Here is an 11,802-nt window from a genome sequence, read left to right as displayed (position 1 = left end):
CCCACCATACCCATCTAGCTTTGGATGTAAGCTACCCTTACACTATAAGAGGGAGCTAGCCAGCCATCCATCCCCTCCACTCTCTCTCACGGGCATGCATGCCCAAGTGTTGACACATGAGCACACACACATGCTCTCACGCATGGACACAGATGGCCAGGCTCATTCGGCCATCTAGCTAGCTAGCTCTCTGCTACTGCTTTACACATACGAGGCCAGATGCCTACGACACTGACCTCAGATACAACTCTAGGAGCACTCTGTACTGCAGATATACCACATACATACAGACATGCAGGATTAGGGGTATTATCTCTCCAGAGAGCCCCGAACCTGGGTAAACTACCGCGTGATACTCGCATACTCGTCCCCGGATATTCCAGTGGCAGTCTTGCCCTCACCTCAAGCCACCCTGTGGCATCTGTCGTATCGCACCCCCCGTGAGAATACCACAACAGTTGGCGCCCACCGTGGGGCAAGTTGCTACTAGTTTCGCAGTCCGGGCGGGACCCCATTCGCCATCATCACCACGGCTCGTCGTCGTCTCTCCGGTAGCGCTCGGGGCCCGACATCGCCACGCCCCCAGAGCGGCCGCCAGGGGCGGCGCGTCCTCGCCGTCGGCCTCGTCCTCTTCGTCATCACCAACGCGGCATCGCCGCCGTCCGCCCGGAGGCTCGGGGGGTTCGACAGCAACACGCCCCCGGGACGGCCGTGTGGGACGGCGCGTCCGCGCCGTCGGTGTCGGCCGCAACGCCATCTCCACCTTGTTTTCTTCTCCGGGGGGGGGGGGGGGGGGGGGTGCACGTACATGCGTGCACGCTGCTCATGCCCAGTCAGACCTCTTCGAGCTCCTCGAGTGCCGTCCGCTGCCGCCATCGAGCTCTTAATCTGGCCGTCGTCGAGCTCTCCTCTTGCCTGGCTCGCCTCGGCTCGGCCAGGGAGCCGCCTCCACCATCTCTAGCCGCTCGGCTGCCTGCCTCTCCTGCTGCGGCATGCTGCTGTGCACATGCTTGTGCACACGCTCGCATCCTCACTAGCCATACACTAGCCATACTACACCTATACGTTGGTCAGATGCTAGATAGACAATAGCCAGATGATGGCTATACTCTTCTGAGCCAGATACGAGTTGGACAGTGTCTGTACACCGGCTCGTCTCTGTATTGCTCCCCCCCGCGCGCGCGCATGCTCCGGCTGACCCCCGTTGCCGCCCCGGCATCGCTCCGCCCGAGTCGCCGCGCCTGTGTCCCGCCAACCGGCCCTGTCTGCTCCGCCCATGGGTGCGTCCGGCTCGCGGCATGCGTCGGCACGGCGTCTGCTTCGTCCGCCTCCGCGCCCGCCTACTCGCTTCGGCCGACTCCTGGTCGCCGCCACGCGGCCGTCCGGCTGCCGCCCTGGCCAGCTAGTCCGCCCGCGCCGGGTGCTGCCTCGGCCGCCTGCTCCGCCCGCAGCCCGTGCCGGCTGCTACCCCGGACAGCTGCTCCGCCCGCGCCGGCTGCTGCCCCGGCCGCCTGCTTCGCCCGCCGCTCGCGCCGGCTGCCGCATCCACTACAAAAAAAAGACACATCCGTGACATTTTGGGCTGAACAATTTTTTTCTGTCATACTTATGACACTTCTATGACGATAATTGTGACAAAACATGGTATCCTCATAGATGTGGTGGGGTCCTACTTCTATGACAAAAAATCATGACAGAAAATGGGCTTTTCGTCCTAGGCAGGCCGGAGAAGCTGCCGCATGACATTCTTTAGGCCATCCATGACGGAAAAAACCGTGGTAGAAGTGAGGGCGAGGAAAATATCGGGGAGTTCCCAGTTACGGTGGGTGGTCGGGGGCCGAGCGATGCGTGTTTCTCTTGTACGTACGCGCGTGTGTGCGAGGCGTTGCGCTCTAACTGAACCCGAGCGATTGCACTGCAGGCTACGCGTTACTGAACCTAAGCGATCGATCGATCCCTTGCTGTTAACTGAACCCGAGTGATTCCTTCGCTACTGCTGCTAACTGAAGCCGATCGAACACTGCTGCCTCCTTCCCTTGATGAACAGTGAGCGTTGTTGGGGGGTTTGGATGAACAGTTCCCGATGGGGGGTTGGATGAACAGGACCCCGTGGTAGTAGAGGCCGTTGCCGCTGGATGAACAGGACCCCGATCGATCGAGCCGGTGGATGAACAGGACCCCGTGGAGGGCTGGATGAACAGGACCCCGTGGAGGGCTGGTTGAACAGTAGCCGGTGGAGGGCTGGTTGAACAGTAGCCGGTGGAGGGCTGGATGAACAGGACCCCATGGAGGGGTGGTTGAACAGGACCCCGTGGAGAGGGCTGGCTGAACAGTAGCCGGTGGAGGAGCGCGCGGTGGAGGCTGGATGAACAGAAGCCCATGGATGAACAGTCGCACGTGGAGGCTGGAGCAGGTCGACGGTGGATGAACAGTAGTCCGTGGAGGCAGTCGACGGTGGAGATGAACAGTATCCCGTGGAGTCCCGTTTTGCGGTACGCCACACCCCTCCCAATGAATAGGACCCCCGTTTCGACCGTAGTGCTCCAACACAAGTCCGTTTCCTCTGTTTTGCGGTATGCCACACCCCTCCCGATCAACAGGACCCCGTTTCCACCGTAGGAAGTCCGTTTCCTCTGTTTTGCGGTACGCCAGACCCCTCCCGATGAACAGGATCCCGTTTCGACCGTGGCCGGTCGAACACAAGGCCATTTCCTCCGTTCTACGATACGCCATGCCTCGTTTCCATCGGCTGTTCCGTCCAAGCTGGTTGGCTCCCGATGAACACGACGACGCATTCCGTTCTGACCCAGCCGGTTGCCTCCCCATGAACACGACGAAGATGCAGTTTCTCTGTTCCGACCCAGCCATGTACACGAGCCATGGCCGTACGTATGCGCGAGTAGGCGTTCGAGACCCCGCCCGTATGTACGTACGTGGTCGTATTTACTTTCTTGCACCCTGGCCGATGTACGTATGTGTACATGCTACGTGCGCGCCTCTACTACGACACGTGCGCGCCTCTACATCGACCAGTATGTACGTACACGTTCACGACCAGAATGACAAAGCTACGTACGCTTCGACCAGGTGGGTCCCGACTGTTAGGCACTTCCTTGCGTGCGAAGATGTAGCTGGTGGGTCCCAGCAGTCAGGGGCGAATCTTTTTTTTGCCCATAATATGGACGCACTTCCTTGCGTGCGAAGATATAGCTGGTGGGTCCCAGCAGTCAGGGGGGAAACGTTTTTTTCACGAAATACGGTGGCCCGTCCGGTGGGTCCCTGCTGTCAGGTGGAGGAATCATTATTTTCCACGTAATAAGGAGGCACTTCCTTGCTGCGGCCGTGGACCCAGCTGTCAGCCTCTCCACGTACAGTACTCTTCCGATGGAAGTCATTCGTTGACCACATTGACCACGCCGCGCCGAGAGCACCAAGGCGGTGGACGACGACGAGGCCTAGGAAGGGAACGATGCGAAGCCGGGGAAGACGCGGCAGTGGATGCCCACACGGAGAGGAGTACGAGGATTCACTGGTTCGGCTGCGGTGAGAGGCTGCCGTCGCTGCAGGGCCTGGCCAGCGGTGGGAGTAGTAGGGGGCTGTGAGGCCTCCGCGGTAGCACAGTCAGCCGCGGGAGGTAGGAGCAGGCGGCACGACCGGCGCTGCTTTGGGCGGCTGGAGCAAGAAGACCAGAGGTTGAAGAAGCACGACGGCTGTTGGATGGACATCGTACGGTCACTACAGCTAGAATCGTTTATATTGACTAAGTTGACAAAGCCCTTGGTACGTGTCAATTTAGTAGGCCCACAGGTCAGCCTCTGAAACGGTGCGCCCCAGATGTCAGGGGGAGGAATCATTTTTTGGGCGGGTGAAGCTAGAATATCCGAGATTGAAGAAGAAGCACGACATCCGTTGGATGGACATCCAACGGCCACTCTTGCTAGAACCGTGTGTTGACTATAAGTTGATAAAGCGTTGCATACGCGTCAACTTATTTTTTTGAGGGGACGCGTCAACTTAGTAGGCCCACAAGTGTGTGGCAGAGAACTTATAGCCCATTTGAGATTTGTAAGAATGTACAACCCATTTTTGAATTCTAATGGAATGTACTACAGCCCATTTACAGTTTGTTAAAAGTTCAGCCCATTTTCTAGCTAGGAAAATGATTAATAATTTCAACCAACCGTTCAAAACAGAATTCAATAAAATTTCCCACATTTTGATGGGATCCAAAATATTTTTATCCCTAAATTTCCAGTCAGATTAAATACAATTTCAATATAAAATTGTCTTACGTCCAACGAAACATTGCGCGCGCAACAATTAATGAAATTAAAATTTTCAAAATCCAAAAATAATATTTTATAAACTAATTACGTGTTCGGTGCATTTTTTATAGTTACAGCCCAGTTTTTATAATTACATCCCATTTATTATTTCTTAAAGCCCATTTTATTGTTAAGCCTAATGCATCCCTACTAGGAAAGATTTGCAGCCCAGCGGGGCGGAGAATAACAAGTTGACCTTGCCTGGGTATTCCTCAAAAAAATGTATAGCTGGGCTAGCCATTTTCAGCTTGAAAAAAATTTAATATCTGGGCTGGGCTAGACGGGCCACAACCCGCCTAGTTAATACCCTGCTCTCCTCTGAGCAACAACGAAAACATTTCTCTTGTCTCAAAAGAAACGAAAACATCGCTCAAGAAAAACTTTGCAGTGCTCACACCTAAAAAACACAAATACTGCTCGAGCTACTTGGTGCCAGCTGTCGGCCGCTCCTTGCGCAATTATCTTGTTTATTGACTATACATAGGTTGACAATGGTGTGGGACCGTGATGTCAGGAAACCAGGAGGAAGCAACTTTTTTACAGTTGTAGTATATAATAAGGAGGCACTTGCGTACGTGCGGCTATGGCCCTGGTGGGTCCCCACTGTCATCCTCTCCAAGTAAAGTCATCTCCTCATTCCTCATGTCCGTTGACCATGTTGACAACACGAGACGGCGGCGCCACGGCGAGCGCAACAACTCGAAGGATGACGGAGAGGGCCTCGCGGGCCCTACGAATGGTCTGATACAGCGCCTGCTGCTCATTCAGGAAGCCAGGATCATAGGGCCACATGTCCGCGATGACATTGTCGTTCGCTTGTTCACCGGTGCTCGTTGTTGAGACGGAGGTTGCAGCACAGGTCCTCCTGCGCTGGTAGCTCTTCCGCCATTAGGGTGTCGAAGTGCGGCCGCACCTGCTCTATGGTGAACACGGCATGAGCCGGCTTGGACAGTGGCGCCGGCTCCTGGTCAGAAGCTACGCCCATCGTCTGATTGTCGTTGCTCAGCTCGGCGAGCTCGCTGGCAAGCCAGCATGTCCGGCTGCTGGACCGACCCGCTGCCAAGAACGAGTCTGACTGCCCTGGCCCACCCAGACCACCTCCCTCGCCCGCGCACTTTCCGCCCGAAACGGTCAGCGCCGCCCGCCCCGCTTCCCGGTGCAGGCGATTGCTCCACCTTCAAATGACACAAGTGCCGTCCGTCCATCTGCCGCCCACATTAATGATACGCAGTTGCCGAGGCGGCTACTCTGGTGCCACACGTCCGTCCCTCCGCCGCCCACCATGGCTATATAAACTGCTGCGCCGGCCATAGCTGCAGTCATCTGCCTCCCTTCCCTTTCTCCTGTCCACACCACTACTGCCCACCATGGCTTCCTCGCGCTCCAGCGCTCTTTGGGACAGGCGGAGAACAGACCACAAGGAGATGGCAACCATTGCTACCGACTGCCTGGCCGGCAGGCAGCCGGAGGACGACGACGTCCCAATGGAGAACATGGTAGTCGACGATCCGGCGCCAACCCCCTCCTCCGTGCCATCCTCGCTGGTGCATTGCACCATGACCATCGGCGAGGCCCGTGCCCAATACATGGACACGGTGAGGCAGAAGCGTGAGGAGCATTTTCGGGAGGCGCAGGCCGACGCCGCCTACAACCACCATCTCCTCCAGGTGCACCTGCAGGCGGAGGAGCAGATCGCTGCGGAGCGGGCGGAGCAGAAGGCACTGCTCGACTCGTACAGGTCCGCCCGCGAGGGCCGCCTCGAGTGCTGGCGGTACCGCATGCGGGTGGCGGAGGCTGCGGCCGCCTACAAAGAGGGCGATGAAGCGGGCGAGGCGCTGTTTGGCGAGACCGAGGATGAGGCAGAGGACAATGCCAGCTCCGACGAGTCCCCGCTATGCTGGCGTCGACGAGGCCCTGCTCCGCTGAGGCCCCGCGGCGCCAACAACGAGGCAGAGGACACCGCCGGCTCCGCCGAGGCCCCTACCCGCCGGCACCGAGGCAGAGGCCCTACTTCACCGAGGCCCCGCCCCGCCAACAACGAGGTAAAGGACATCGCCGGCTCAGCCGAGGCCCCACCCTGCCGGAACCGAGGGGGAGGATTTCCCCCGCAACACCGAGGCGCCGCCCCGCCGGCAACGAGACATAGGACATTGCCGGCTCCGTCGAGGCCCCGCCCCGCTGCCAACGAGGCCGCGTCACACAGAAAACTAGGAAGAGTAGAACATGGTAGGTCGCCGCCGCTCGGGTCCAAGTAAGGCCACCACTACTACCCTCCGGTTGAAGCCAAGCTAGACGGGTTGACCATTGACGGCCGATTATCTTCTTGGCGGCGACGTGGAGTCAGAGAGTTATTTTGGAGAAGGACGCTGCTTCTACTTAACTTCTGGTGCGGTTGGCTCACTGACACGTGGGCCCAACAAGCATCTGGGCCACATGTCAGTTATGCAACTGCACCTGCAGTTAAGTCACTGAAGCTCAGTCCGCCGGAGAAGAAGCTTCTGTTCGGCTCAGCCGGACACATGTGGGTAGCTTCGGTTAATTAATTATACCTCCAGTGCACCCCTTTTTAGTTGAAGAATGTATGAAATGTAATGAAATCCGGCATGTTTATATGAAATCTGACCGTGCATGAATGAATTTAGTTTAATTAGTTCGAATTCTTGTATCACTGGCATCGGATGAACATGCAAAACGAAATGTACTAGCATTATTCCCAGGGTGATCACCTCGTTTGCAGCAGTTTCACATGTACTCCCTCCGGTCCTTTTTAGTCTGCATACAAGTTTTGTCTGCAGTCAAAGTATCTCTACTTTGACCGGAGTACAAAGAGTTTGAGCAGCTTTTTAGCGTTCCTGTACATTGCAATCAAACACACAGGCTTAGCAATTCATAGAGAACATTCAAAACAATCGATGATTATGCATCTCAGCGATTCACATGTCAGAGCCAATATTTACTTCACAACTAAAGAATAAAGAAAAAATAGACCGATGCTGCTGACAGCAAAGGGCGTCCCATTCGAAAATATCAAACGGATGTTTTCTTGCTAATATCAATGAGCAAAATTTGACAAGGTTGTCCCATTCCAAAATGTCAAATGCTTGTTGTTTTGCGTTCATCAATGAGAAAACTTTGACAAGGTTTTCCCATTCCAAAATATCAAATGCCTATGATTGTGGAATGGGCAGGGTTTGCCATCAGTTCGGACATTGACATGGCACCTTGTGCTAAATAAACCAACTATTCTTTTTGTGCAGTTCCACCAAAATCAACCAAATTCGCGCGTAGCTTGTATGATTTCGCCCTTATATGTTGCAATGCCTTGAACATATCGGCACCTCCGTTCTTGTGGTGGAAATGAATGATTCGATGTATTCATAAACATTTTGTGCAGTTCCCATTGAAATCAAGCTGAGCACCCCTGTTTGCACAAATACAAAAAAGTGATTAGTATAAAGCAAACTATACTATGAATTGACAGTTTAAACAGGCACCTACATGGTCCATGTAGAGCACACTTTAAAAAAATGGAACTCACCAGAAAGAATCCTAGAACAACATTGTACTTGCGCATCACAGCAAAAAGATGGAGATATGTCAGTCCTTTTGAGCTGAAGTTAGTTTGGTCTTGTGGGGAGTAATGTAACCATCCTTCAACTGCTCCTTCTGATGAGAAGATAGACAGGGCTTCTTCATCCTGGCATAATCGGAACTAGTCACTTCACGTACTCCACATTCTTCTTCAGAAGAGGATGATCCTGTTGTGCAAAGACAAGAGGACAACTAAATGCTAGCATCTTTGTTTGCTCAGAAAAAGGAAAGGAAATATTAAAAACAGCACAGATGAAGCACTTCTCAAGGACAATACCACTTTCTCATGACAATATCTAAACAGCAGCACACCACCAATAGAGATGACAAAGCTCAATCATATGGATGAAATCCGTGGGCGAGTACCAACCTTTGTTAGGAGGCTTATTGTGTAGAGCATACAGATTAAGCACTTCTCCGGAACCATCTGTTGTTATCTACTGTGGTTGCCATGCTTACTATATACTCCTCGATTAGTTTAATGTTTCCAACATCTTCTTGTGCAGTTCCACTAAAATATATGGTATCTTCAAAGAAGATCCCTGTTTGCACAAGTAGAGATAATTACATATTACATTAAGAGTGGCATCAAATCAGTGGCAAAACAATTGCTCGTTCCAGCCATAGCAATAAATTAAGATACAAAACTATATCATTCACTACAAAAAAAGACACATCCGTGACATTTTGGGCCGAACGAAAATCTTTTTTGTCATACTTATGACACTTCTATGACAATAATTGTGACAAAACACGGTATCATCATAGATGTGGTGGGGTCCTACTTCTATGACCAAAAATCATGACAGAAAATAGGCTTTTCGTCCTGGGCGGGCCGGAGACGCAGCTGCATGACATTCTTTCGGCCGTCCATGACGGAAAAAACCGTGGTAGAAGCGTGATACGTCTCCAACGTACCTATAATTTATGAAGTATTCATGCTATTATATTATCCATCTTGGATGTTTAATGGGCTTTACTATGCACTTTTATATTATTTTTGGGACTAACTTATTAACCCAGAGCCCAGTGCCAGTTTATGTTTTTTTTCCATTGTTTCAGTGTTTCGCAGAAAAGGAATATCAAACGGAGTCCAAACGGAATGAAACCTTCAGGAGAGTTATTTTTGGAATGGAAGCAATCCAGGGGACTTGCAGTGCACACAAGGGAAGCAACGAGGAAGGCACGAGGCAGGGGGCCGCGCCCACCCCCCTGGGCGCGCCCTCCACCCTTGTGGCTCCCCTGACCGACTTCTTTCGCCTATATATATCAATATACCCTAAAAACATCGGACAACACAATAGATCGGGAGTTCCGCCACCGCAAGCCTCTGTAGCCACCAAAAACCAATCGGGACCCTGTTCTGGCACCTTGCCGGAGGGGGGATCCCTCACCGGTGGCCATCTTCATCATCCCGGCGCTCTCCATGACGAGGAGGGAGTAGTTCACCCTCGGGGCTGAGGGTATGTACCAGTAGCTATGTGTTTGATCTCTCTCTCTCTCTCGTGTTCTTGATTTGGCACGATCTTGATGTACCGCGAGCTTTGCTACTATAGTTGGATCTTATGATGTTTCTCCCCCTCTACTCTCTTGTAATGGATTGAGTTTTCCCTTTGAAGTTATCTTATCGGATTGAGTCTTTAAGGATTTGAGAACACTTGATGTATGTCTTGCGGTGCTTATCTCTGGTGACAATGGGATATCACGTGATCCACTTGATGTATGTTTTGGTGATCAACTTGCGGGTTCCGCCCATGAACCTATGCATAGGGGTTGGCACACGTTTTCGTCTTTACTCTCCGGTAGAGACTTTGGGGCACTCTTTGAAGTACTTTGTGTTGGTTGAATAGATGAATCTGAGATTGTGTGATGCATATCGTATAATCATACCCACGGATATTTGAGGTGACATTGGAGTATCCAGGTGACATTAGGGTTTTGGTTGATTTGTGTGTGAAGGTGTTGTTCTAGTACGAACTCTATGATAGATCGAACGGAAAGAATAACTTTGTGTTATTTTACTACAGACTCTTGAATAGATCGACTAGAAAGGATAGCTTTGAGGTGGTTTCATACCCTACCATAATCTCTTCGTTTGTTCTCCGCTATTAGTGACTTTGGAGTGACTCTTTGTTGCATGTTGAGGGATATTTATATGATCCAATCATGTTATTATTGTTGAGAGAACTTGCACTAGTGAAAGTATGAACCCTAGGCCTTGTTTCAACGCATTGCAATATAGTTTACACTCACTTTTATCATTAGTTACCTTGCTGTTTTTATATTTTCAGATTACAAAAACATATATCTACCATCCATATTGCACTTGTATCACTATCTCTTCGCCGAACTAGTGCACCTATACAATTTACCATTGTATTGGGTGTGTTGGGGACACAATAGACTCTTTGTTATTTGGTTGCAAGGTTGTTTGACAGAGACCATCTTCAACCTACGCCTCCCACGGATTGATAAACCTTAGGTCATCCACTTGAGGGAAATTTGCTAATGTCCTACAAACCTCTGCACTTGGAGGCCCAACAACGTCTACAAGAAGAAGGTTGTGTAGTAGACATCAAGCTCTTTTCTGGCGCCGTTGCCGGGGAGGCGAGGAAAGCGACACTAACACCCCGTCAACGAGGCTCTTTTCTGGCGCTGTTGCCGGGGAGGTGAGTGCTTGAAGGTATATCTTTAGATCTTGGAATCAAATCTTTTAGTTTCTTGTTTTACCACTAGTTTAGTTTATAAAAGAAAATTACAAAAAAAATGGAATTGAGTTTACCTCATACGCTTCATCTTTTTAATATCTTTCGTGAGTATGATGGAAAGGAAAATTGTGCCAAAGTGTTAGAAGAAGAACGCATTAAAATGTTTGGCACTAAATCTTTGAATGATGAGCATGATTGCAATGTTGTTAGTATGAATTCTTTGAATACCCATGATGCTAATGATATGCAAAGCCACAAGCTTGGGGATGCTATGTTTGATGAAGATGATATTTTTTGTCCCCCAAGTTTTGATGAGCAAATTTATTATGATGAAAGCATGCCTCCTATTTATGATGATTATTGTGATGACACGTATGCTATAAATAATAAAGATAACCATGAAACTTGTCATCATGATTTTAATTTTGAATTGGATTATGCTTCACATGATAGTTATTTTGTTGAGTTTGCTCCCACTACTATTCATGAGAAGAAATTTGCTTATGTGGAGAGTAATAAAATTTCTATGCTTGTGCATCATGAAAATAATGCTTTAGGTGCTGGTTATATTGTTGAATTCATTCATGATGCTACTGAAAATTATTATGAGGGAGGAATGTATGCTTGTAGGAATTGCAATAATATCAAGTTTCCTCTCTATGTACTTAAAATCTTGAAGTTATGCTTGTTTTACCTTCCTATGCAAGTTGATTGTTGTTCCCATAAGTTGTTTGCTCACAAAATCCCTATTCATAGGAAGTGGGTTAGACTTAAATGTGCTAGTCATATTCTTCATGATGCTCTCTTTATGTTTCAATTCTTATCTTTTTGTGAGCATCATTGAAATCATCATGCCTAGCTAGGGGCGTTAAACGATAGCGCTTGTTGGGAGGCAACCGAATTTTATTTTAGTTTCTTGATTTTTGGTTCTGTTTAGGAATAAATAATCCATCTAGCTTCTGTTTAGATGTGGTTTTGTGTTTTAATTAGTGTTTGTGCCAAGTAGAACCTTTGGGAAGACTTGCGTGAAGTCTTTATGATCATGCTGTAAAAAACAAAAACTTTAGCGCTCACGAGATTAGCTAAAACGTTTTACTGGAGAGTGCTATTTAGTTGATTCCTTTTTCAGATGATTACTAGACAAATTCCTCAGGTCCAACAGTTTATTTTAGAATTTT

The sequence above is a fragment of the Aegilops tauschii genome, chromosome 1 (genome assembly GCF_002575655.3).
Source record: "Aegilops tauschii subsp. strangulata cultivar AL8/78 chromosome 1, Aet v6.0, whole genome shotgun sequence".
NCBI lineage: Eukaryota > Viridiplantae > Streptophyta > Magnoliopsida > Poales > Poaceae > Aegilops > Aegilops tauschii.
The sequence above is the reverse complement of the archived record's forward strand: the minus strand, read 5'-3'. Positions refer to the sequence as shown.